The sequence below is a fragment of the Syngnathoides biaculeatus genome, chromosome 9 (genome assembly GCF_019802595.1).
Source record: "Syngnathoides biaculeatus isolate LvHL_M chromosome 9, ASM1980259v1, whole genome shotgun sequence".
Taxonomy (NCBI): Eukaryota; Metazoa; Chordata; class Actinopteri; order Syngnathiformes; family Syngnathidae; genus Syngnathoides; species Syngnathoides biaculeatus.
In genome coordinates this window covers 23,232,423-23,257,112 of record NC_084648.1, presented here as the reverse complement: position 1 = coordinate 23,257,112, position 24,690 = coordinate 23,232,423, and the positions used below count along the sequence as shown (strand labels likewise).

The window sequence follows — 24,690 nt, the reverse complement described above, 5'->3', positions numbered from 1 at the left end:
TATCGCGCTGTCAACAGCATAGAAAATGGCAGAAAGGAAGGAGACGAGAAAAGGTGGAATGGAAGTTGCTGGGTGAGGCTGTGATGATGCGCAGGCAATCAATTCACGAGATAAACCCCCACATGCTCTCTTTGTTTGATGTTGTGCTGGGGACCAATCACTCGCCTTGTATCAATGTGTCTTCCCGTAATACTGTATGCCGATGTATCTTTTTTTTGGGGGGGGCGACACACACAATGCACTGAAGCCACAATCGATGAAGCGCTAAGTAGCGAGTGGTTACTGTACACGTTTTTGTGACAAATACAAATTATTTTCCCAAGCCACACAGAGCCGCAACATAAGGTTGAAAGCTGCATGCGGCGCCAAAGGTTGCCGACCCCTGGTCTATAGCAATGAAAAAGTTACCTTTTGATTGTCTAAGGTCCTTAAAGGTACCCTCATCTGAAGGTTTGCTCATGATCCTATGGGATAGCCTTGTTTCTTGCTTCTTCTTCAGTGTCCACTGGGAAATGAGAGGAAGGTGGCATACAGAATATGGATGAGAAGTGAGTATTTGCTATAAAATGTTAACTTGTAACTTAAGCAAGAAATATTTGTAACTCACAAAAGTTTTTTTTGGTGGGGTGAAGAGTTAGTGCATAGTTTACTACTATTACAGAACATCGGGTTCAAACCTAGAATTAAAACCACTATTCTATCTCTTAAATAAAGTCCAAAAATTACACACAGATTGAATGCAATCAGCTCACGAGATAAATCCACACACTGCACTAATTGGTCGATGTCGTGCAATGGGTCTTCCCGCAATATAACAATATGGCTTAATTTTTCCAAGATTTTTTGGGCAGAGGGGTGAAAGAAACACAAAGCACCGAAGTTGCAAAAAGGGAAGCGCGAAGTAGTGATCGAACCCTGTGTATTTAGAAATGGCACAGTGGGGCAGCTGTAGATTGTTGGCCTCACAGTTCTGAGGACCGGAGTTCAAATCCTGATCCTGCCTGTTTGGAGTTTGCATGTTTTCCCCGTGCCTGCCTTTCTCCGCTCGCAAGGGACAGCTGAGCAACATGCTTTGTGAGCTCTCCAACCTGCCAAATTGTTTCTGTTGCTCGTTCACCTTTTATTCAACAGAAAAAGCAGGATGCAATTCACCAAGATGTACAGACAACAGCTGTATTAAGAGATATGTTTAGATCATTTCCTGTTATTCTAACAGTTTCTAACAGACAGTTTAGTAAGAGTGAAACTGACCACTTCCCTCTCTGAAGACTACACATCTGCGTGGGTGAGTGTCTACGCAAATGAAGCTACTTTAACCATGATAACTACAAATTCTTTCAACCCCCCACCCCCGTTTATCATGATTTAAGTAAAACAAAACATCAAACATCATCAAAAGCAGTTGCTTGAGTTGGAAGAAAACTACCCCCAAACCCCGGAGGGGATAAGGTACAAACCCTTCCCAAGCAAGAGCGAGCAAACAAGAAGGCAAGGGCTAAAGCTGTCCAATACATGTACACACAAGGTAACCTGGAAACATCAAACATTCACAACTGTATTGCTTTTCTGTGAAGTCGTTAAAAAAGGTTTACATAATAGTAGAATCATCGTCATTATCAGAGTCCATGTGCACTTGTTGGCATTCAGATGGTCGGTGGTCCGCTCCATCTTCCCGAGAAGGGTGTGTTTGCCATGAAAACCCTCTCTCTAACTGTGGTCTTTTGTCAGTACACTGGGGTGTACGTGGTGGAGATCCTACCCCAAGGGACTGGCATCGCAAGGCCCGTCAGCAGGGAATTGGAGGAGGTTGCACTGCGGCTGGTGGATCCAGCTGTCATACCCCTCAACCTTTACAGCCGTAGGAGTCACTGCAATCACCTGGTGGGGGCAGTTGCAGGATTCACTGTCCCAGGGGGATCATCTCAACACTTTGAGGAAGAATTGGTCTCTCGTGCAGACGTGATCTATTTCTGGATCAGAACACACTGGGAAGTCATTGTGTTTATGCATCTCTGTCCGGTCGAACATGTTTTTCATGTGGACTGGGATCTATATGCCAGTTGCCAGTGATTCTGAAGAGTCAAGATCTGGAAATCAATATGGGCGACCATATAGAATTTCAAATTGGGATAGTGTTTTTCCTTCGGCTGGCATTATCCTCATTGCCTTGGCGACAATTGGAACACAGTCAGGCCATTGTCTTTTTGTTTCCCTCATTGTCTTTATGAATCTAGCTTTGACAGTTCCATTAGTACGCTCAACAAGTCTTGCAGACTGCGTGTGGTCCATGCAATGACGCTTTAAGTCAATTTTCAGCTGCCGTCCATTTTTTGTCACAGCGTCATTCACAAAATGTCTGCCATTGTCACTTCGAATCACACTTGGAATGCCAAATGTTGGAATAGTGCAATTACACAGTACTTTTCCAACTGTCTTTGCATCAGCATGCGCTCTTGGAAACAACTAAATACATTTTGAGAACACATCAATAATCACCAAGCAATATTGCATCCCTAATGCTTTGTTTAACTCAACGTAATCCATGTGGATTGTGTGAAATGACTCTGGAGGTAGAGGAAGTGTTCCTCTCTGTGGTCTTAAGTACCCTTGTGCGTTGTTTTTCAAACAGATAATGCAATGTTGACAAATATTTTTTGAAAAGTGTGTAAATCCATGTGTGTGATAATATTGTGATGTCAATGCCACCATCCCCCCTGTTAACACATGACTCAACCCATGTGTCAATCTTGCTGCCCATTCAAACAAGGCAGCCAGGGTTTACCATCGGCCAATTTTCTGACCCCATCCTCGTCATTTTTTTAGCCTTTGTTTTGCCAATGTGTGTGTGTGTGTGTGTGAGTGGTGCTTTTCTTTGACATGAAATCAAAACATCATGTTGATTTACTGTGTGTGTTTTTGCTTCATCTTTCACAAGTGCCATGTTGACCATGGGGATTCCTTGGGCTGCAGCTTTGGCTGCTCTATCAGCGAGTCTTTTGCAAATTGTGGTTGGGTCATTTCCTGTTAAATGAGCTTCACATTTACAAATGGCTACTTTGTCCGGCAATTGTACTGCATCCATTAACTGGTGGAGAAGTGCCTTGTGAGCAACCTCTTTTCCTGTTGTGGTCCTGAAACCCCTATATGACCATTGTTGACAGAACACATGAACAGACAGAACACTGAGCCCCAGCCATATTGGCTGTCAGTCCAGATTGTAACATGTTTTTTGGAAAACATCTTACAAGCCTGGATCAACGCAGACAATTCCGCTGCTTGTGCTGAACATACAGATTTCAGTGTTCCTTGAAACAAGACCTTGGTTTGTGTCATAGCAAATCCCACCCTTTGTTTGCTGATCTGTCAACAAAAACAACCTCTCCAGTTGGGAGGGGAGTGTCCATGAGGTCAGGTCGCAGTTTGGTGGAAGTATATTGGAATTTTCCAAAAGGCTTTACTCAGGTCAACCACTGAGAACCACCTGGTTCCGGGTTGTAATGAGTTAAAAAGAGTGTGTGGATTAGAAACATTTGGCGCAGTCTTGCATGGATTGCATTGCTTGCTTTATTGCACGCAAATCCTAAATTAATCTCCATTTGTTTGTTTGTGTTTTCGGACTGGGAATATGGCGTATTACATGGTGAGTCTGGGCACGCCTGTAAAAGTCACACTTTTTTTAGTTCGTCAATTACGAGTTGTATGCCTATTTCAGCGTCTTTTTTTCAGCGGGTTCTGTCGAATTATCAGTTGATATTCTGTTTTTCCCTGTATAATTACTGGCGGTGTGTTTGTCATGACTCCAACATCAGCGGGTCCACTGCTCCACAGCCCAGATGGGAGATGACAAATGGCATCACCCATTCCACCTCCACTTTCCTGCTCATGTGATGTTAAATGTTACAGGACAGCCATCACCAATAGAATTTGACATCCCAGAGAGGAGCCATTCACAGAACAATGATCAGGCTATTCCCCCTACAACATATGGACAGACACATGACAGCTACAACCCAGCAGCAATAGAGCAGCCTGTTTTCCAGCCTCAGGCAAGACTTACAATCCCAAAGCAGTCCCTCAAAGAGCAAATATTCTCCTCAGTCAGACAGTCAGTTCATCCAGAGCTCACAACATCCGTATCAGACTCATGCTAGCAACATAATAGACATCGTCAAATATGTAGCCTGGAGAGAGCTGTAAACACTGGGCTTACCAAATTTGATAACCAACCGGAAAACTTCAGAGCATGCGAGTCCTCCTTCCAACACACCATTCACGGCCTAGATCTAACTGCCAGTGAAGAGCTGGATCTGCTAGTAAAATGGCTCGGCAAGGAATCAGCGGACCATGCCAGAAGAATTCGGGCTGCCTATCCCTCCAACCCTTGTGGTGCTCTACAGATGACTTGGTATAGACTCGGAGAGTGTTACGCCACCCCAGAGGTCATAGAGAACACCCTTTTACAGGCTAGACAACTTTCCAAAACTGTCTTCAAGAGAAAACTATAAGCTCCAGGAACTAGGAGACCTCCTTGTGGAACTGAATGCAGCCAAGCAAGATGGTTTCTTACCAGGGTTCTCTTGATACGCCTTGCAGAATCAATCCCATAGTCGAGAACCTGCCCACTGAACTCCAAGGATTAGTGGATCACTGCTGGTTCACGATTCAAAGAAGAATACCAGGTGAGCTTTCCATCGTTCTACTTTTTTACTCAGTTCATCTGCCAAGATGAGAAACAATCCCAATTTCATTCTGTCAAGCGGTAGCTGTGGTTACAACGAAGGGTTTACATCAAGACGGGATCCTGGAAAGACCAGAGTAACAGTCCACAAGACAGATGTGTCTTCACCAACTGAGGAGAAGTCAACCTACAGAGCCGAGGCAGAGAGGAGGGAGAGCGACCCCGACAAGTTTTGTCACATCCACAAGAAGCCCCATTCTCTAACGAAATGTAAAGTCTTCAGGTGAAAGCCACTCACAGACCGAAAGCATTCCTGAAAGAACACAAGAGGTGTTACAAGTGCTGCTCTTTAACTCACAGAGTGAGAGACTGTCAAGTGGTTCTGAAGTGCAAAGTGTGTGAGAGTAACCAACACTGGACAGTCCTACATCCAGACCTCAGCTCATCTCCCACACATGCCCTTCCCTGTGTGCTCAAACGCATTCCCTTGAAAGAGAGGATAAGTGACACCGGGAGTCTACTGTTATCCTCACACGCCCAAACACTCCCATGTGCCAGCTGAGGACAGACTTGGTCACACTGTTATTGAAAAAACAGAGAATAACAACAAGTGTGACATGTCATTGGAGGATGAGGTCTTTCTCGAAATCATGGAGAAAGAGTCCTACAAAGACGAACAAAGCAGCTCGGTTGCCCATATGCCTTTTAGGACACCCAGATCACAGGTAACCACCCTCTCCACTCAAAAGCAGGGTCTACCAGCTCCACCAGGCGACTACAAAGAAAAAGATCTCTTCAAGTCTCAGTGGAAACAAGTGCAAGCACTCGCTAATGTGTTTTGGGACTGCTGGAGGGAAACGTTTCTCAGCACTCTTCAATGGAGGCGCAAATGGCTTACAGCACATGAAAACCTGTACACGGGAGACATCGTGCTTCTGAAGAATAACCAGCTCCCTCGTAACGAGTGGCCAATGGGAGTGGTCACCTCAACCTTCCCAAGCAGTGATGGGAAGGTTAGGAAGATAGAGGTCAGGATAACCACTCAGGACACTGTCAAGACATTCCTCAGACCTGTGTCTGAGGTCATCCAACTTCTTCCCAAAGAGAACTGAGGATCATTAGAAAATGACAATGTAAATAGTGGAGTGACATTTGCCCAATGTCAGTAGGGGAGTGTTCTGCCCTGCAAGATGTCATAAAGTTTTCTTCTCTTTTGCATATTTATTATCATTTTCGCTGTTAAACAGTTACATTTGTACACAGCCTTGTTCATCTAATACTTTGGTGTAATTGTGCTGGGTGGCAGCACTCATTCGTTCGTGCCTAGTATATTTACAGAGAAGATCGAACTTTCTTCGTGTCAGCAAGCAACAACCGAACGCAGGTGAATTTCATCATCGTGTTGTCCATCATTTTATGTATGCTAGCCTTCAGAAAGCATTGGCTGTAAGTTTTTGACGTACTAGCCCAATCTTTGATGTTTATGTTGGTGTGTGTTGTATGGGAATGCAAATATGTTCACTTTGATTTTGTGCATCGCCTAGCTAACTAGCTACTCTTTGACCTTTCTATGTCAAATGTCAGGCTGGCTGTTTAGCTATTAGTGTGGGTTTTTATGTTAACCTACCTATTGTAAGATCTGTTCACAAGTGGATAGGATTTTCAATTGGTTAACATTGATAGCTTAGACTGATATTTTCATACATTTTATTGATGTACAGTACAGGCTGAATGGACAACTCACCAAGTGCTGTATATTATGTTGAATAAGTTGGTCAAAAACTCCACAGCCAGCTCTACAAATTGCTTCCATATCTCCACAGGTATGTCACCAGGACCAACTGTCTTTCCATTTTTCCTCCTCATTAGAGCCTTCTTAACTTTTCCCTTACTAATCATTGCCTCTTCCTGGTCCATCACAATTGACTCTTTTCCCCTTCCATCACTCTCATTTTCTTATATATCAACTCAAAGTATTCTTTCCATCTATTTAGCACACTACTGGCACCAGTCAACACTTTTCTATGCTCAGGCTCCCTTACCTGCTGCACAAAGAGGTCCTTTTCTCTTTATTTTGTACATTTTTAGCCTTCGCTAGCTCTACCTTTGCCCTACGTTCCATCTCAATGTATTCATTTAATCTCTCCTCAGTCCTCTAAGTGTCCCACTTCTTCTTCACTAATCTCCTTCCTTGTATACATTTCTGCACTTTGGAGTTCCACCACCATGTCTCCTTCTTCCCTTTCCAAACAAAAGATGCTTGTCTCTTTGATCACCTTGGCTGTAGTAGTCCAGTCTTACCGGAAGCTCCTCCTGTCCGTATATCTCATCTCTTTTCAAAAGGCTGCTGTCAGGTTTTCCAATTAGACATTCATTAAACAGGACAAAAAGGAAGCAAATGTAATGGTGTGTTGTTGTGCTCTATAATAGGAACACGGCGTGGAAGCACACTCTTATTTTGAAAGGCTGCACATGCTCTGGCATTTGTTCTTTTTTCGTTCTTTTCAATGCTATTAGTGGTATAAGGAATTGGGTTTAAAAATGTTCATGGTAAGGAGGGAAATGCAGTTGAAGTGTTGGTGGAAGATCTTAGAAACACAGGAAGTAGGCTGTGTGTTTTAATTTGAAGCCACATTTATCGGGAGGCTAGACGAGATCACTTCCTCTTGTTTTCTGGGTTCTAAGTATAAGGTAGGCATTTTGGTCTGCTCCATATATTTTCATTGTTTTGTTGTAAAAGATGAATATAAATTAGTTTAAAATGTCTGCAAAGTGGGTGTAGTTACAGAGGCACAGTGTTGAATGTGTTTCATTAATTTCAAACATAAACTCACGAGCTGGTGAAGGGGAGACATTTTCAAGGTCTGTGTGGTGACCATATCTTTAATGTTGCAGAGCTTTGAGGATCTTTATGAAGAGAGGTCTGTGAACATTTGTGAATGTCTCCCTTATAATACAGCGATGTGAGTTTATGCAAGTTTATATATATATATATATATATATATATATATATATATATATATATATTCTTGTCATCTGTTGCAATGTAAATAATATGTTGTTGTTTTTTGTTATATTTTTCCTTCCTCTTGTGTTTCTGGCTTCCAAGTGTAAGAACTTTGAGGGGGTTTGTTTGTCAATGTGTCTCCTTTATAATACAGAGAGAGGATTAAACCAGGTTGAGACCAGCCACTGCGCGTCTTTTCATTCATCATACAAAAGAATACACAACGCAGAGTTAGGCCCACTACAAACTGGTGCTGAGACCCGTCGAATGGTCAGCTGTAGCTGGCCTCCTCTGTTGCTGCAGTACACATCTCTTCTGGGTCCAGTACTTTGCCAACTGACGTGTTGGGACGAATCATCAAAATAGCTGCTGTCCTGGCTGTTTGAGAGTCGTCCTGGTTTTGTCTGCTGGCAAGCAGGAGTGACCTATCGCTGCATGCTGATTCCTTTGACGGTGGTTGAGGAGCAGCTTTCGAACGGTGCAGCGCTACTAAACTCTGACACTCAGGAGTCAGCTGGTCAAAAGAGCCTCATCCTTTTGAGTGACTGGAAGTAACTTATTTTCGTCAAGTGTGCATTGTGAACGTATGTGTGTTTATGTGAGAGTTTGTCTGGGACTATTGTCATTTTCACTGCTCAGCTGTTAATTTATTGTGATAGTTTGTCGTAATGATATAGACATGGTTACTGCACATGGTGTGATGAGTTGCAGTGTGGGGAGGGGAAGAAGTGTTCTGATGTGTACACATCTGTCGAGGTCCACACTGAGAAGTCAATCTGAGTTAACACCACGTCATTCCCAGATGGAGGCAGTCATGTGAAGCTCAGTGGTGATGGGGTCAGACTTCGACCATTTACTCCGGGTATATCACCTGTAAGACCCAGAACATGAATGACTCTAGTGTCTTCCAACCAACTTGCTGATCTGATCAAGTCAATTGGAACAGGAATTGGAGAATCCATCAAAATTATCTTACAACAGCAGGGTTCCTTTGGTCAAACGTGCTGTCACCCCTGACCGACCGCAGCATGTCTCTCACTCTGAAGAGACTCCAAACATTGTCATTGATGCTTCCAAGTTAAATTTGGTGTTGCACTCGGAAGTCAATGCTCCACCTTATTTCAGAGGAGATGGTTCAGACAAGTACTGTGGCTTCTTTGGGTCAGAGTGGAGTGATACCCGAACTGCCCAGTGTGTATCTGATTTGCCTCAAACTCCAGCTGATGATGAGACTGATGAACCTGTCTCTTTGAATGAGGCTCTTGGTGATTTAATTCAGCGGTTTGGTGAAGTCACCAGAATTTCTACATGACGAACACAGTATGAGAAAAGTGCTGAGCTACAATCTCAGGTGGACACATGTTCAGTTGAGTCACGTTTTGACAGTTGCCAGTTGTCTGACCAATCCTTTGATACCTACACTGTCGAGTCTGCCATTACTGGCTCTACGCTCTTAGTTGAGACATTATGCACAGATTCGGTATCTGTGAAGGAGCCCTTCACCACGATCACTGAACTAGCAGGGGTGGTTGTGGGTCCATTGGGTGGGGGGATCCATACCAGAGTAGGTAGATTGATGTAGGAATAATTGTGATCATAATTATCATACATTTGCTTCTAATAAAGAAATGCTTTACTCTGCCCTAGATAACATGGCAGCCTCCTAGCAGGAGATAGCAAGAACAAAAACATCTAATCATCAGAACTGTTAGAACTGCTGCCTGTTAAAGAAATGATGACCACAAATGTATTCCGCAATCTCTCACACACAGACACACGCAAATGAACAAAACATGTACACTTTGTTTGAAACTGTTTTGCTTGTCGTCTCCTTTTTGTAACATCCATGTAAATAAGGGGCATCTCAAAAATAAATAAATTGAGGTGCTGAGGAGAGGATAATCAGAGAGTGCAGTGGTGAATTGTACGAGACAGTTCCTCTCCTCTCTCCTCGCGAGACTTGAACTGGTGTCTTTGTTTCCTTTTTTTGTCCTGTTTAATGAATGTCTGATTGGTGAACCTGCCAATTGATTAGGCCGGTGAATAGGCTCATTCAGACTATGTCCACCCAAAGGATTTCGGTAATTGCTTAAGAGTAGTTTCTATCGATAGATAATTGTTTTTGGTGTATGAGTATTATTGATACTTTTGATGCCCAAAGTCTGTTCTCTTTTTGAGTGCGGTTGCTGACACTATGTGTCCCGTGGCTTTTAAATGTGTAGTTGGCATTTATTCCAGGGATTAACCATGTGAGTGATCACCTCATAATTGCCTTGATCGTTTGTTGGATAGTTTTCAATACTGGTTGAGCTGGGCTGTGTATAAGGGAAATTACATAGTGGCACCTGGGGAGACTGTACTCTGTGGTTTTTGGAAGTGTCATCAAACTTATTTGGAGGTAAGTACAGGTCATGTTCATATTATAGCGCAAAATAGTGGGGGCAAATATAATGGTGTGATGTTGTGCACTGTAATAGGAATAGGGTGTGAAAGCGCACTCTATTTTGAAAGGGAGCACATGCTCTGCCATTTATTCTTTTTTTTCCCCGTTCTTTTCAATGCTATTGTGTCTGGTTGTGTGTGGTGTTCTATGGTCTCTGCTAGGATGAAGGGCAAAGTTTATAAAAGAGTGGTGAGGCTGGCCATGATGTACGGATTACAGACGGTGGCACTGAAGAAACAACAGGAAGCAGAACTGGAGGTAGCAGAAATGAAGATGCTGAGGTTCTGGCTTGGAGAGAACAGGTTTGGATAGCATTAGAAATGAGCTCATTAGAGGGACAGCCCAAGTTGGATGTTTTGGAGACAAGGTTAGTTAGATGGTTTGGACATGGTTAGAGGCGAGAGACTGAGTATATTGGTAGAAGGGTGTTGAGGATAGAGCTGCCAGGCAAAAACGCGAGGAAGACCAAAGAAAAGGTTGATGGATGTTGTGAGGGAAGACATGAGGACAGTGGGTGTTAGAGAAGAAGATCCACGAGATAGGCTTAGATGGAAAAAGATGACAGGCTGTGGCAACCCCTAATGGGACAAGTCAAAAGGAAAAGAAGAAGAGAGTTCTTTTCAACACTATTACTGGTATGAAGTCTTCAAGCTGGTCGCATCTTAAACAGAGGCTCTGACCAGCCCGATCGCAATTCAATAAATCCTGCTGATTTTGTACTGAATGTTGTGAATACACAATGTGGGATGCTACTGGCGATCACCCCAGTGGATTAAAACCACCGTCTGTGCAACCTTAGTACCATAATTTCAAGTCCTATCGTTCACATCGAAGCAGCTCGGTCTACGTTAGCCTAGCTGGGACCACTAATAACGAAAGCGTTTGTTTTCCAATATTTAATGAAGAGGAAAACATCAAACGCTAGTATCTACACGTCCTGCAAAACCAACAAATCGTATACAATGAGGACAGTGAGTACCAATAAATAGTTGGGCAAGTGGAAACGCCAACTTAAACTTTCTTATCGGCCTAGTATTCCTTTCTTAGCTTGCTGACAACGAGACACGTTTGTGATCAATTTGTGGATGTTGAAGAAACATCGAACGTGAGTAACTTCATAACTTGTACGACGAGAGGCGTGAGGATTTAGGAAATTTAACAAGTCTTATCTTAGTACCATTATTGGTGCTTTATTATTCGCGCTGAAGCTGCTCGGCCCAAGTTAGCCTAGTGCACTAATGTTATTACCGACATAGTGTATACAACGAGGACCAAACATCAATCGTCGACTCAACCTTCCAGAAAGAGATGAGACAGGCTCTCGTTGGACAGGAGGCGCTCCCGGAAGAGTGGACTACTACAGCCTAGGTGATCAGAGAGACAGGCAGGAGAGTACTTGGTGTGTCTTCTTACAGGAAAGGGGAGAAGGAGACCTGGTGGTGGAACCCCAAAATACATGAAGTAATACAAGGAAAGAGATGAGCAAAGAAGAAGTAGGACAGTGAGAGGACTGAGGAGAGGCGAAAGGACTACATTGAGATGTGACATAGGGCAAAGTTAGATGTGGCGAAGGGTAAACAAGAGGCATATGACGACATGTACACCAGGTTGGACACGAAAGAAGGAGAAAAGGATCTCAACAGGTTGGCCAGACAGAGGGATGGAGATGGAAAGGATAGATGGAAAGAATACTTTGAGAAGTTGATGAATGAAGAAAATTAGAGGGACGGATGAGTAGAAGAGGCAAGTGTGAAGGACCAGAGAGTGGAAATAATGAGCAAGGGGGAAGTTCAAAAGGTACTATAAAGGATGAAAAATGGAAAGGCAGTTGGTCCTGAAGACATACCAGTAGAGGTATAGAAGCAATTTGGAGAGGTGGTTGTTGAATTTTTTGACAGTTTTTGATTCAACAGAATAATACCGGGTGAGAAGATGCCTGAAGAATGGAGGAAAAGTGGGCTAGTTCCCATTTTTAAGAACAAACGGGACTTGCAGAGCTGTGGCAACTATAGAGGCAAAATTTGAAGTCTCCTCTAGAGTGAAGGGCAAAGTTTATAAAACAGTGGTGAGGCCATGGTGTTCGGATTAGAGACGGTGGCACTCAAGAAACAACAGGAAGCAGAACTGGAGGTGGCAGAAATGAAGAGGTTGAGGTTCTCGCTCGGAGTGAGCAGGTTGGATAGGATTAGAAATTAGCTAATTTGAGGGACGGCCAAAAGGTGCAAGAGAGCAGACCTCAATGATTTAGACATGTCCAGAGGCGAGAGAGTAACAATGTTGGTAGAAGGATGCTGAGGATTGAGCTTCCAGGTAAAAGAGTGAGAGGAAGACAAATGAAAAGGTTGATGTATGTCGTGAGGGAAGACATGAGGGCAGTGGGTGTTAGAGAGGAAGATGCTTAGATGGAAAACGATGACACGCTGTGGCGACTCCTAACAGGATAAGCCTCACTTTTGTTTAGTTAATTGAAATCAATGTGTATTTTCGGAAATGGATATGTAGCCTGGGTGGCACAGTGGCTCAGCTGGAAAGCGTTGTCCTCACAGGTCTGAGGTCCCGGACCTGCCTTTGTAGAGTTTGCATGTTCTCCCCGTTCCTGCGTGGATTTTCTCCGGGCACTCCGGTTCCCTCCCCCATCCCAAAATTGGACACTTTAAATTGCCACTAGGTGTGATTGTGAGTGCGGCTGTGTGTCAGTTCAGGGTGTACCCCGCCTCCTGCCCGTTGACTGCTGGGAAATGTTCCACTGCTCCCCGCAACCCTCGTGAGGTTAAGCGGCAAAGAAAATGGGTGGTTGGATGGGTTTTGTATCTGTGCTGACATTAATCCAATTTTTTAATGCAGCACCTTTATTCTTCTACATTTTTAGTTTTGCTGGTAAGATTTGTTGTTGCATTTTGTGGAACACATAATCTGAAAGTATGTCTTCATTTGTTAGATGGTCAAATAATCGCATGAAGGTTTTGGCTGCTACTTCTTTTCCTGTTTTATCTACAAATGCATTTCCGAATGATACCTTGTCTGTATTTGATGTGTGTGTTCCACATTTACATATGGCTATTTGTTTTGGTAATTGAACGTTTGTGAGCAAATTTAGAATTACCTCTGCATGTGCCACTGTTTTCCCAGTGGTTGTCACTATTTCTTTATTTTTCTAGGAATGTCTGTATAGATTGTGATACCACTGTGAATACAGCAGCATCTGGTCTCAGATTGTTTTACACTGTCCAATAAGGTGGTTTTCTGTACAGTTCAGTCGTCACAATCCAAATCTGGTTCTTTTTCTGTCCAATCAGAAATATTTCGTAAAGCCTATACAAATTGTCTCAAACTCTTCCACTCCTGTTGAGTTTCTCTGTACAATGATGTGTGCAGTGGTGCCCATTCCTTGTGTGATGCATTTAGTTTGTCAGTCAGTCTTGTTCCTGCCACCACAACTAATATACCATCTGAGTTCACATGGGATGGTGGTGTGCAGGATGACTGTGGAGGTGAGGAGGAAGATTAAGAAGACAAAGGTAGAGCAGAGGACCATGTGGTGGAAGTTGAGAATGGAAGAATGTTGTGTGGCCTTTCAGAAAGAGGTGAGACAGGCTCTTGATGGATAGGAAGAGCTCCTGGAAGACTGGAATACCACTGCCAAGGTACTCAGGAGGCAGGAAAGTACTTGGGGTACCTTCTAGTAGGGAAGGGGAGAAGGAGACTTGGTGGTGGGACCCCAAAATACAGGAAGTCATTCAAGGAAAGAGATTAACGAAGAAGTAGTATGACATGGAGAAGACTGAGGAGAGGTGGAAGTTGTGACGTAGGAAAAAGGTAGATGCGGCGAAGGCGAAACAAGAGGCATATGACGAGATGTACACCAGGTTGGAAACGAAAGAAGGAGAAAAGGATCTCTCCAGGTTGGCCAGACAGAGGGATTGGGATGGGAAGGAGGTGCAGTAAGTAAAGGTGATTAAGGATAGCGATGGAAATATGTTGACTGGTGCCAGTCGTGGCGGCACGGTGGTTCAGCTGGTAAATAATTGGCCTCACAGTTCTGAGATCCCGGGTTCAATCCCAGACCCGCCTGTGTGGAGTTTGCATGTTTTCCACGTGCCTGCATGGGTTTCCTCCGGGCACTCCAGTTTCCTCCCACATTCCAAAAATATGCAACATTAATTGGACACTCTAAATTGCCCCGAGGTGTGATTGTGAGTGTGGCTGTTTGTCTCAATGTGCCCTGTGATTGGCCGGCAACCAGTTCAGGGTGTACCCCGCCTCCTGCCCGTTGACAGCAAGGATAGGCTCCAGCACTCCCCGCGACCCTCGTGAGGATAAGTGGTGAAGAAAATGGATTGATGGATAGTGCCAGTCATGTACTAAGTATATGGAATAAGTACTCTGAGAAGTTAATGAATGAAGAAAATGGGGTAGAGTAGAAAAGGCAAGTGTGAATGACCTGGAAGCGGCAATGATAAGTAAGGGGGAAGTGAGAAAGGCACTAAACAGAATGAAAAATGGAAAGACAGCTGGTCCTGATGACATACCAGTGGAGATATGGAAGCATTTTGGTGAGGTGGCTGTGGAGTTTTTGAGCAACTTATTCAATAGAATACTAGCAGGAGAGAAGATGTCAGAAGAATGGAGGAAAAGTGTGCTAGTCCCCGTTTCTAAGAACAAAGGCGATATTCAGAACTGTGGAAACTACAGAGGAATGAAAATGATGAACCACAACAATGGATGACTTATTCAATAGAATACTAGCAGGAGAGAAGAATGCAGCCCTATGGAGCACAAGCCAGTGCAATCTGTAGGCCGGTCCCTCGCCCGGATAAATGCAGAGGGTTGCGTCAGGAAGGGCATCCGGCATAAAAACTGTGCCAAACTGCATGCGTAAGTCTGGCGTGGTGGAGAAATATATCAGAATAGTACAGCACATGTATGATGGCAGCAGAACAATGGTGAGGTGTGCCGTCAGTGTGACAGAAGAATTTAAGATGGAAAGTGGGACTGCATCAGGGATCAGCACTGAGTTCCTTCCTGTTTGCAGTGGTAATGGATAGGCTGACAAATGAGGTGAGACTGGAATCCCCTTGGACCATGATGTTCGCAGATGATATTGTTAAATGCAGTGAAAGCAGAGAGCAGGTGGAGGAAAATTTCAAAAGATGGAGGAGGAATGGAGATTAGCCGAACTAAAACAGAATATATGTGCGTGAATGAAAGTGGTGTAGGGGGAAGAATAAGGCTACAGGGAGAAGAGATTGCAAGGGTGGGCAACTTCAAATATTTCAGGTCAACAATCCAGAGCAATGGTGAGTGTGGTAAGGAAGTGAAGAAATGGGTCGAAGCAGGTTGGAACAGCTGGTGGAAGGTGTCTGGTTTGTTATGTGACAGAAGAGTATTCAGTCGGCAAAGTCCATAAAACAGTGGTGAGGCCAGCCATGGTCTCCGGATTAGAGACAGTGGCGCTGAAGAAACAACAGGAAGCAGAACTAGAGGTAGCAGAAATGAACATGGTTAGGTTCTCGCTCGGAGTGGTGCCACTGTATTTGAAAATGAAGAGACAAAACATTTAAAATGGGATCAAATCAATAAAAATGACAACTATATATATACAACTATATATATATATATATATATATATATATATATATATATATATATATATATATACAACTATATATATTAAAATACTTGGGGTCAACAAAACAGAGCAATGGTGACTGTGGTAAGGAAGTGAAGAAACGGGTGCAAGTGGGATGGAACAGTTGGCGTAAGGTGTTCTGTAAGGTGTAATGTGATAGAAGAGTATCTGCTAGGATGAAGGGCAAAGTTTTGAAAACAGTGGTGAGGCCCGGCCATGATATACGGATTAGAGACGGTGGCTCTGAAGAAACAACAGGAAGCAGAACTGGAGGTAGCAGAAATGAAGATGTTGATGTTCTCGCTTGGTGTGAACAGGCTGGATAGAATTAGAAATGAGCTCATTAGAGGGACACCCAAAGTTGGATGTTTTGGAGACAAGGTTAGAGAGAGCAGACTTTGATGGTTTGGACATGTTGGACGAGAGAGTGAGTGAGGTGAGTGAAGGACGCTGTGGCGACCCCTAACGGGACAACCCAAAAGGAAAAGATTTTAGATGGACATTGGATTCCTACAAACTTCCAGTCCATACACATTAATTTTTGTTTTACATCTTGGTGTATCAACTATTTTACTGGTTGTTTTCTCCCTGTTGGAGTCAGTGGTTCACCTATGGTGATTATACTTACCTCCCCCGAACAGGGTGACAATTACTTTCTGTTTAAGGTAATTCTTAAGTTTCTTCCACAAGTGGTGGGGAATTCTTGCCTCTGCATCCCCAAAAACTTTCCACTTTTAATTTCCTGTTGAAATGAGGTAGTGAACCTCTACTCACAGTTTCACACATGCACACGTTTCAAGTACGTACAGGACACACATTGCCCTTTTCTCTATTTTATGAATTATTTTGTCTAGGCTTGGTTCTGCTGCAGTCGCCCAGACGTGCAGTCACTGATTCCTCATGTGTGTGTGTTTCCTACTCCTTCGGCTTCTTGTCAACCCTCAGTCTACATACGCAAAGGCAAGGCCCAGTCCCAGAAAGGGTCTCAAGTGCCGTGGCCACGGTCGATGCCTGGACGTTGACTCAGCCCCTGGAAAACTCAGGTATCTTGAGATCCGGGTGGAAGGACCAAATAAAGATCAAGTTTACCAATTAGAGATTCATTAAACAGGACAAAAAGGAAGCAAAGACACCAGTTCAAGTTTGAAAGCTAGCGAATAGAGAGGAGAGGAAATGTCTCGTTTAATTCACCACTGCACTCTCTTATTATCCTCTCCTCAGCACCTCCATTTATTTGGTTTCAAAACGTCTCTTATTTACATGGATGTTACAAAAAGGAGACTGGGAGCAAAACATAGTCGCAAACAAAGTGTACTTGTTTGTTCATGTGTGTGCATGTGTGCATGTGTGTGGAAGATTGCTGAGTACATATCATCTGGTCATCAGTTCTTTAACAGACAAGAGGTGCTCCTGGTTCTAATAGTTCTGATGATTGGATGTTGTTGTTCTTGTGCTATCTCCTGCTAAGCGGCTACCACAATATCTAGAGCAGAGCAAAGCATTTATTTATTGGAAGCAGATGTATGATAAGTTATATTCACAATTATTTCGACCCACAGTAGCTGAATTTCCACCGATGCCCTGCAGGTTCACAGTGTTGGGGGCAGATGGTAACCCGGGTCACATCCGTTCTGAGATGGGATTCTTTACATGAATGCTGATGTTTGTTTGGCAAAATTTTAAGCCAGATGCCCTTTCTTACGCAACTCTCTGCATTCATCCAGGCTTAGGACCCTACTGCAGATTGCAGTGGCTTGTTCTCCCATACGGTGGCATACTTATATATTTATATAGTTGATTTTTTTTTTCCTTGTGATATTTTTTGTATCGTAATATATTCTTTGATGAAATTTAGCCACTGATTGATGTCAATAGCTTGTTGTTCTCATTTATTCAAATTGCTTTCTTTAGGATAGCTAATTGAATGAATTATGATTGTTAATATTGATTAGGGAGGTAAATTCTATTTAACTCGCCGAGTAAACACAGCTGCAGATCACAATGTTATCTGCGAACATCACGATCTAAGGGTATTCCAGCCTAACCTCATCTATCAGCCTATCTGTCACAAGCATGCAACAAGGAGTTGGACCCAAATGCAGGACTTACAGGCAGTGACATGATGTTTGGGGTGTTTTATTCCAGAAAGAGGTCTGAAAGAATTAATTCTGAAATCATGGACAAACACAGTGAGGGATTCATAACCTCAGTATGAGTCAAGCATCCTCAGTCTGAGGTCTTTTATCTCAAGTGGACTTGACTCCTGTAATGGTCTTCTGACTGGAGTCCCCCCAAAAAAGCATTAAACAGCTGCAGCCCATTCACAATGCTGCAGCTCGGGTTCTGAACATAACAAAGAGGTCAAAACATATAACTCCAATTCTAAATCTATTTTTGCAGATTTTGCTCTCTTTAAGATGATAACTACTTACTGACAGTGGCTGATACTTTAAATTTGTATTTTAGAGACTGGATTTGGCTAAGTAATCAGTAGATGGAACTTCTGGACCGCTCCCTGTGAATTCAAGTGTGAGGTAAGTTTAGCCTCTGTCCACACATGCACAGTGAATAAAACTCCAGTGGCAAAGCAAGATACACAAGCTAATTTGTCTGTTCCTCATTGTTCACAGATCCACAGTGCCGACCGCCTGTGTATCCCTTGTGCCGACTCAGATTCCCCTTGCATTAAGCATGAACAAGCTACAGACTGGTTCCAGTGCAATTGATTGATTGATTGAGAGGAGTGAGGAGAGGCGAAAGTAGTACATCGAGATGTGACGTAGGGCAAAGGTAGAGGTGACAAAGGCTAAACAAGAGGCATATGAAGACATGTACATCAGGTTGGACACGAAAGAAGGAGAATAGGATCTCTACAGGTTGGCCAGACAGAGGGATAGAGATGGAAATGTGTTGACTGGTGCCAGTAGTGTGCGAAATTGATGGAAAGAACACTTTGAGAAGTTGATGAATGAAGAAAATGAGAGAGAGAAGGAAGAGCTGAAGAGGCAAGTGTGAAGGACCAGGAAGTGGCAATGATTAGTAAGGTGGAAGTTAGAAAGGCACTAAAGAGGATGAAAAACGGAAAGGCAGTTGGTCCTTATGACATACTGGTGGAGGTATGGAAGCAATTTGGAGAGATGGCTGTGGAGTTTTTGACCAACTTATTCAACACAATACTAGCGGGCGAAAATATGCCTGAAGAATGGAGGAAAAGTGTTCTAGCTCACATTTTTAAGAACAAAGGCGATGTTCAGAGCTGTGGGAATTATAAAGGAATAAAGTTGATGAGCCACACGATGAAGTTATGGGAAAGAGTAGTGGAGGCTAGATGCTGGACAGAAATAAGTATGTGTGAGCAACAGTATGGTTTCATGCCTAGAAAGCGTACAACAGATGCATTATTTGCCTTGAGGATGCGAGTGGAAAAGTACAGAGGAGGTAAGAAGGAGCTACATTGTGTCTTTGTGGATCTAGAGAAAGCCTATGACAGAGGACCAAGAGTGGAACTGTGGTACTGCATGGACAACTCTAGTGTGGCAGAGAAATATATTAGAATAGTACAGGACATGTATGAAGACAGCAGAACAGCGGTGAGATGTGCCATAGGTGTGTCAGGAAAATTTAAATTTGTGGTGGGACTGCTTCAGTGTTCTGTGCCCCTTCCTGTTTGCTGTAGTAATGGATAGGCTGACTGACGAGTTTAGACTGGAATCCCCTTGGACCATGATTTTCCCAAATAATATTGTGATCTGCAGTGAGAGCAGGGAGCAGGCAAAGGAACTATTAGAAAGATGGAGGTATGCACTGGAAAGGAGAGCAATGAAGATTAGCCAAAGTAAAACAGAATATATGTGCGTGAGTAAGAGGGGTGGAGGAGGAAGAGTGAAGCTCCAGGGAGAAGAGATAGCGAGGGTGGACCACATCAATTACTTGGGGTCAACAATGCAGAGCAATGGTGACTGTGGTAATGAAGTGAAGAAACGGGTTCAAGTGGGATGGAAAAGTTGGTGGAAGGTGTCTGGTGTTCTTTGTGACAGAAGAGTATCCGCTCGGATGAAGGGCAAAGTTTATAAAAGAGTGGTGAGGCCAGGCCTGATGTACAGATTTGAGACAGCGGCTCTGAAGAGACAACAGCAAGCAGAACTGGAGGTAGCAGAAATGAAGATGATGAGGTTCTCGCTTGGAGTGAACAGATTGGATAGGATTAGAAATTAGCTCATTAGAGGGACAGCCAAAGTTGGATGTTTTGGAGACAAGGTTAGAGAGCGCAGACTTCGATGGTTTGGACATGTTCAGAGGCAAGCGAGTGGGTATATTGGTAGAAGGATGCTGAGGATGGAGCTGCCAGGCAAAAGAGCAAGCGGAAGACCAAAGAAAAGGATGATGGATGTTGTGAGGTAGGACATGAGGACAGTGTGAGGAAGATGCACGAGATAGGCTTAAATGGAAAAAGATGACACGCTGTGGCGACCCCTAACGGGACAAGCCAAAGGAAAAAGAAGCCCATCTCAAGAACATAGCTAAAGTGAAGACTTGTATGTGTTAAGGAGACCAGGAAAAGCTGTTATCTCAAGTAGATTTGACTACTGTAATCGTTTTCTGATTGGACTCCCCAAAAAGAGCATTAAACAGCTGCAGGTCATTCAGAACGCTGCAGCTCGGGTTCTGACTAGAACAAAGAGGTCAGAGCATACAAGTCCAATTCTAAAGTCCTTTTCACGGGCTTCCAGTCAGCTTTAAAATAGATTTTAAAGTTTGCTACAAGTCTATAAATCACTAAATGGTTTAGGTCCTGACGACATGAAAGAAATGCTTACAGAATACAAACCCAGTAGAGCTCTGAGATCAACTGACTCAGGTCAAATAGTGGAGTGTAGAGTCCAACACACACACGGTGAAGCAGCATTTAGCTATTTTCGTCACACAAATGGAATAAGTTGCCAAGAGAGATGACGTCAGCCCCAAGTGTCAATGTTTTTAAATCCAGGTTGAAAACTCGTCTTTTTTTTCCTCATGCTTTTTGAGTATTTCTAATTTCAATTAGATTTCTTGCACTGTTCACTGTTTTTAATTGTACTTTTCTTTTTCTTTTTTTATGTATATATGTTGTTATTTTTATTTTTTTCCCCGTTTTAAATGTTTTATCTCTTTTTTTCAAATCATTTTCATCATGTAAAGCGCATTGCGTGATCTTGTGTATGAAATGCGCGATATAAACACATTTTCCTCTGCTTGGTGACCCAGCCATGAGTCATGGGGGAGGCTATAAATGCCTTTTGGGAGGAAAAACACCCGGGAATGAGTTTAAATAAACCTTTATTGTCCATAAAGAAGATATCTAAATGTTATTTGTCTCTGTGATATTGCTTCTTGTGGGTACTTTAATTTTATGAAATACATGACTATATCCTTAAAATCGTTATTTTGCAGAAATACTCAGTATGCATCCTTGTATGCCTGACACATGTCAGGCTATTCATATTCAGCGATTGGATATTGTGTCAGGGAAGTTGCTCCATGGCCAAACAAAAGTCTGACAGTGTAACTGTAGATCTGTTCTTGGTCTTGCCCAACAGGACCTTAAGATTCTTACCAAACTGCTCAGGAGTCAGCATCTTCCGCTTTCGACCTTCAGTGTTGAACATCCTGAAGACATGGCTTGCTCTGGGTAGGGACACTGAGGTATCTCCATATGTTACTTCGTCTTTCATTCTCTTGGTCTATGTCTTTAGGTCACTCATCAACATGTTCAGCTGCTATGAATGGTCCGCCTTGGTCCTTCAGTCGGTCCAAAATATTTAGTTTTCTGTTCTCAACATTCAGCAGATTAGCTTCCTTCTTACTAAACCCAGCAGCTCTAAGATCCTGCTGGCGTTTGTTCCGGTCTGCAGTAATATTATCCATAATCTTGACCACTGGGCCCATTTTACGGAAATCACTTGAAGCATCTTTATGGCGCAAGTCTTCAGCTTTAATAAATTGCCACAAAATACAATGTCCAAACTAGGCTTCTTCTTTAGCCGCTGATCTGTATTTCCATACTGCCTTTCCAACTGCAAGTTGTGAACAGGAGCCTTGTCGATATTCTGGGCCTGTTCAAACACTGGATATTCTTTCTCATATCCTCCAAAATCATAATATTTGCCCCTCTGCATGCCAAGGACATCAGCCATTTTGGGAAGAATTCTGTTTGCCAAAGATACACATTCTTTGGCACGTGTAGTTGCCATCTCTTTGACAGATTCGACTACATCAAGCTTGTAGTTTGCCTCGACTGCATCAAAGAGAAACTGAGAAATTCCACTGAAAGTAGGTTGCTGGAAACAGAAGACATCTTCATCAACTTCTATGTTCTGGAGATCACTGTCGAGTGATACAACGAATTCTGCAAGGCTTGTATGTATTGCTTTGCTTGAAATAGTCTTTGCATAAAATGGAGCAACAAGGTGCAAGCCAAAGGCAGCAACAACAGCAATAACTACTTTGGCTTATTCAAGAGATAAGGCAGGCTAGCTTGTTGGTAATGTACTCATGGCTACTCAGGAAGCTCCTGAAATCATCCCAGTGATGGCACATGACAGCACATAATTTTGAAAGTGCACCAAAACGGGCATCCTTCATTAGAAATAGATGAGTTGGCTTGTGTTTTTGGTGGATGAAGACTTTGTAATCCTTATAATAGTTCCATGGTTTTTGAATGTTGTCTGGTCCAAAGAGGAGGAGACAGCTGTCATGGAGACTGTATCTTTTCTTTGGTCAATATCCAGGTCTAAAAGGAAACAATTGAATAGGTTTTGCATTCCCATCTTATCCTCAATACTGTTGACAACTTTGGACATACCATGATCAAATCCAAGTGTTGTGTGACTATCACAAAAGATTTGTCCAGCTGTTTCATCTCAGTTGAACTTACTTGCCAGTGCAGCCGCCACACCTTTGTTGTGAGCAGTGGAGTCAGTCATGTGAACATCTACAGCTTTGTAGAGTTCCTGTGCTGTATGTCCAGATGCAACTTCTTGAAGTCACGTGTGACTTACATCAATGCAAAAATTATACTTGGAGAATTATGGTTTTGGTAGTGGTCAAACGGTAACTTGGTATTGTTAATGGTCAATCAAGTGGCAAATTTTCCTTTAAATGTTGTAGACCTTCACTCGTCAAATTAGTAATTGAATGCATGCATTCAGTTTGGCCACATAATGGTCTACATGATATTGATGATAAACTCTCTGTGTGCTATTTAGGCAAAAATGCGTGTATCTGCGGTTTTCACATATATGCCAGTAGCCAAGAGAAGCCAACTCTAAATGAAAAATGATGTTGAAAAATATAGTTTTGATGGGTATGTGGTTCATTTGAATTCATTCCCGGCATTTATAGCCCCACTCTACCATGGCCACTTGGCTGGTATGCACGGATCATGATTTTGCATATAAGCTAAACTTGTGCACTGAGTGAAAACAATTCTAGGCATTTATTAATGAATTAGGCTATTATCTTACATTTGTAAACTCGCATCAAATTCTACTTTCTTCCCTCAAAAACCTTTTGAGGAACAAATAATAATAAAGAACACATTGCATTAGTCACTCAAACTCCATGTTTACTTATAGTGCTGTGAAAAACGTATTTGCCTCTTCCCTGTGCCCCAAGTGTGAATGATTTTAATACCAAGTTGAAAACTTATTTTTTTACTCATGATTTTTCAAGTATTTCAAATTGTCATGATATTTCTTGCACAGTACACTGTTTTTGATTGTAATTTTATTTTTCATTTTTTTCATGTAAATATTGTAATTTTTATTGTTTTTTTTTCATTTTAAATGTTTGAACACTTTGTTTTCAAACCCTTTTAATCATGTAAGCCACATTGTGTATGAAATGCGCTATACAGATAAATTTGCTTTGCTTAATTTATTTTGGATTTGTTTCAACCCTTTGTGCCTTTACAGAGTCAGTATTTACAAAGTCAGCTTTAAAACCCAGTTATTGATTTCACAATCAACCTGACTCTTAGTACATTGAATAAAACCTCAGGCACGTATACTCAATTTGGACTTGCAAAACTAACTATTCACCCCAAAGAGTTTCTAAAATGACAGTCTTGAGAGGTTTCTATAGCAGGTGCTGAAAGGCAGTACAGTGGTTTCCTCTCTATTGCTAATGTTGGCCTAGTTTTTCTTGAGATGCAGCACTATCCTGTCATAGAGACAGCAAATAAGCACCAGAGGGGTTTCTGAAATACAAACATGCCCCCCCCCACACACACACTCACAAACACAATTACCAGTCATCCAATACTGCCTAGAAAAAGTTTTAGTAAACAGAAAAGACAGGTTTGAGTACAGTCAAAACCTTTATTCCTACTCCTCTCACCTATTATTTAATTTAGTTTTTACAGATATTATGCATTAGTATTGTTATTTTTTTTCCTTGTTTGAGTTCACATCACATTTAATGCACTTGGTTGTTGTATGAATTTGAGTGAAATAACATTATTTAATGTCAACATTCGGACAGTGGTCCAAGGCACGGACCTTGGCGATTTGAGTTGGCTCCAGGGATTTGGAATGTCCCCTCTCTGGCAAGGAGGGACCACAAGCTAGTGTGTGAGGTAGAGAAATTCTGACTAGATACTTTTGGTGTCGCTTCCACACACGCCTTGGGCTCTGGTGCCAGTCCTCTTGAGAGGGGTTAGACCAGGGATCGGGAACCTTTTTGATTAGAGAGACATAAAGGCCAAATATTTTAAAGTGTAATTTCAAAAGCGCCATACAGTATTTTAAAAACTAAGTACAGGTGTATTTGCGAATTTATATAAGACCAACACTTTTGGAGTACAATAAATCAGAATTATTTTAAATAACATTCTTACGCTGTTGCTAACCAATGACGACAAAAGTACTTCTTACCATTAACGCGACTTCTGGTGC

General features: G+C 42.5%; 1 long non-coding RNA gene across 2 annotated transcripts; it reads left to right on the top strand.

The window, feature by feature from the left end:
• The first annotated feature begins 7,262 nt into the window (after positions 1 to 7,262).
• On the top strand, positions 7,263 to 23,618 carry LOC133506694 (uncharacterized). Of its 2 annotated transcripts, none has more exons than XR_009796578.1 (3): positions 7,263 to 7,369; positions 18,224 to 18,291; positions 18,388 to 23,618. It is a non-coding gene; the product is annotated as an uncharacterized LOC133506694 (long non-coding RNA). The 2 variants fall into 2 exon arrangements; XR_009796579.1 differs by lacking the exon at positions 7,263 to 7,369 and adding an exon at positions 16,701 to 16,800.
• The last annotated feature ends 1,072 nt before the right edge of the window (positions 23,619 to 24,690 follow it).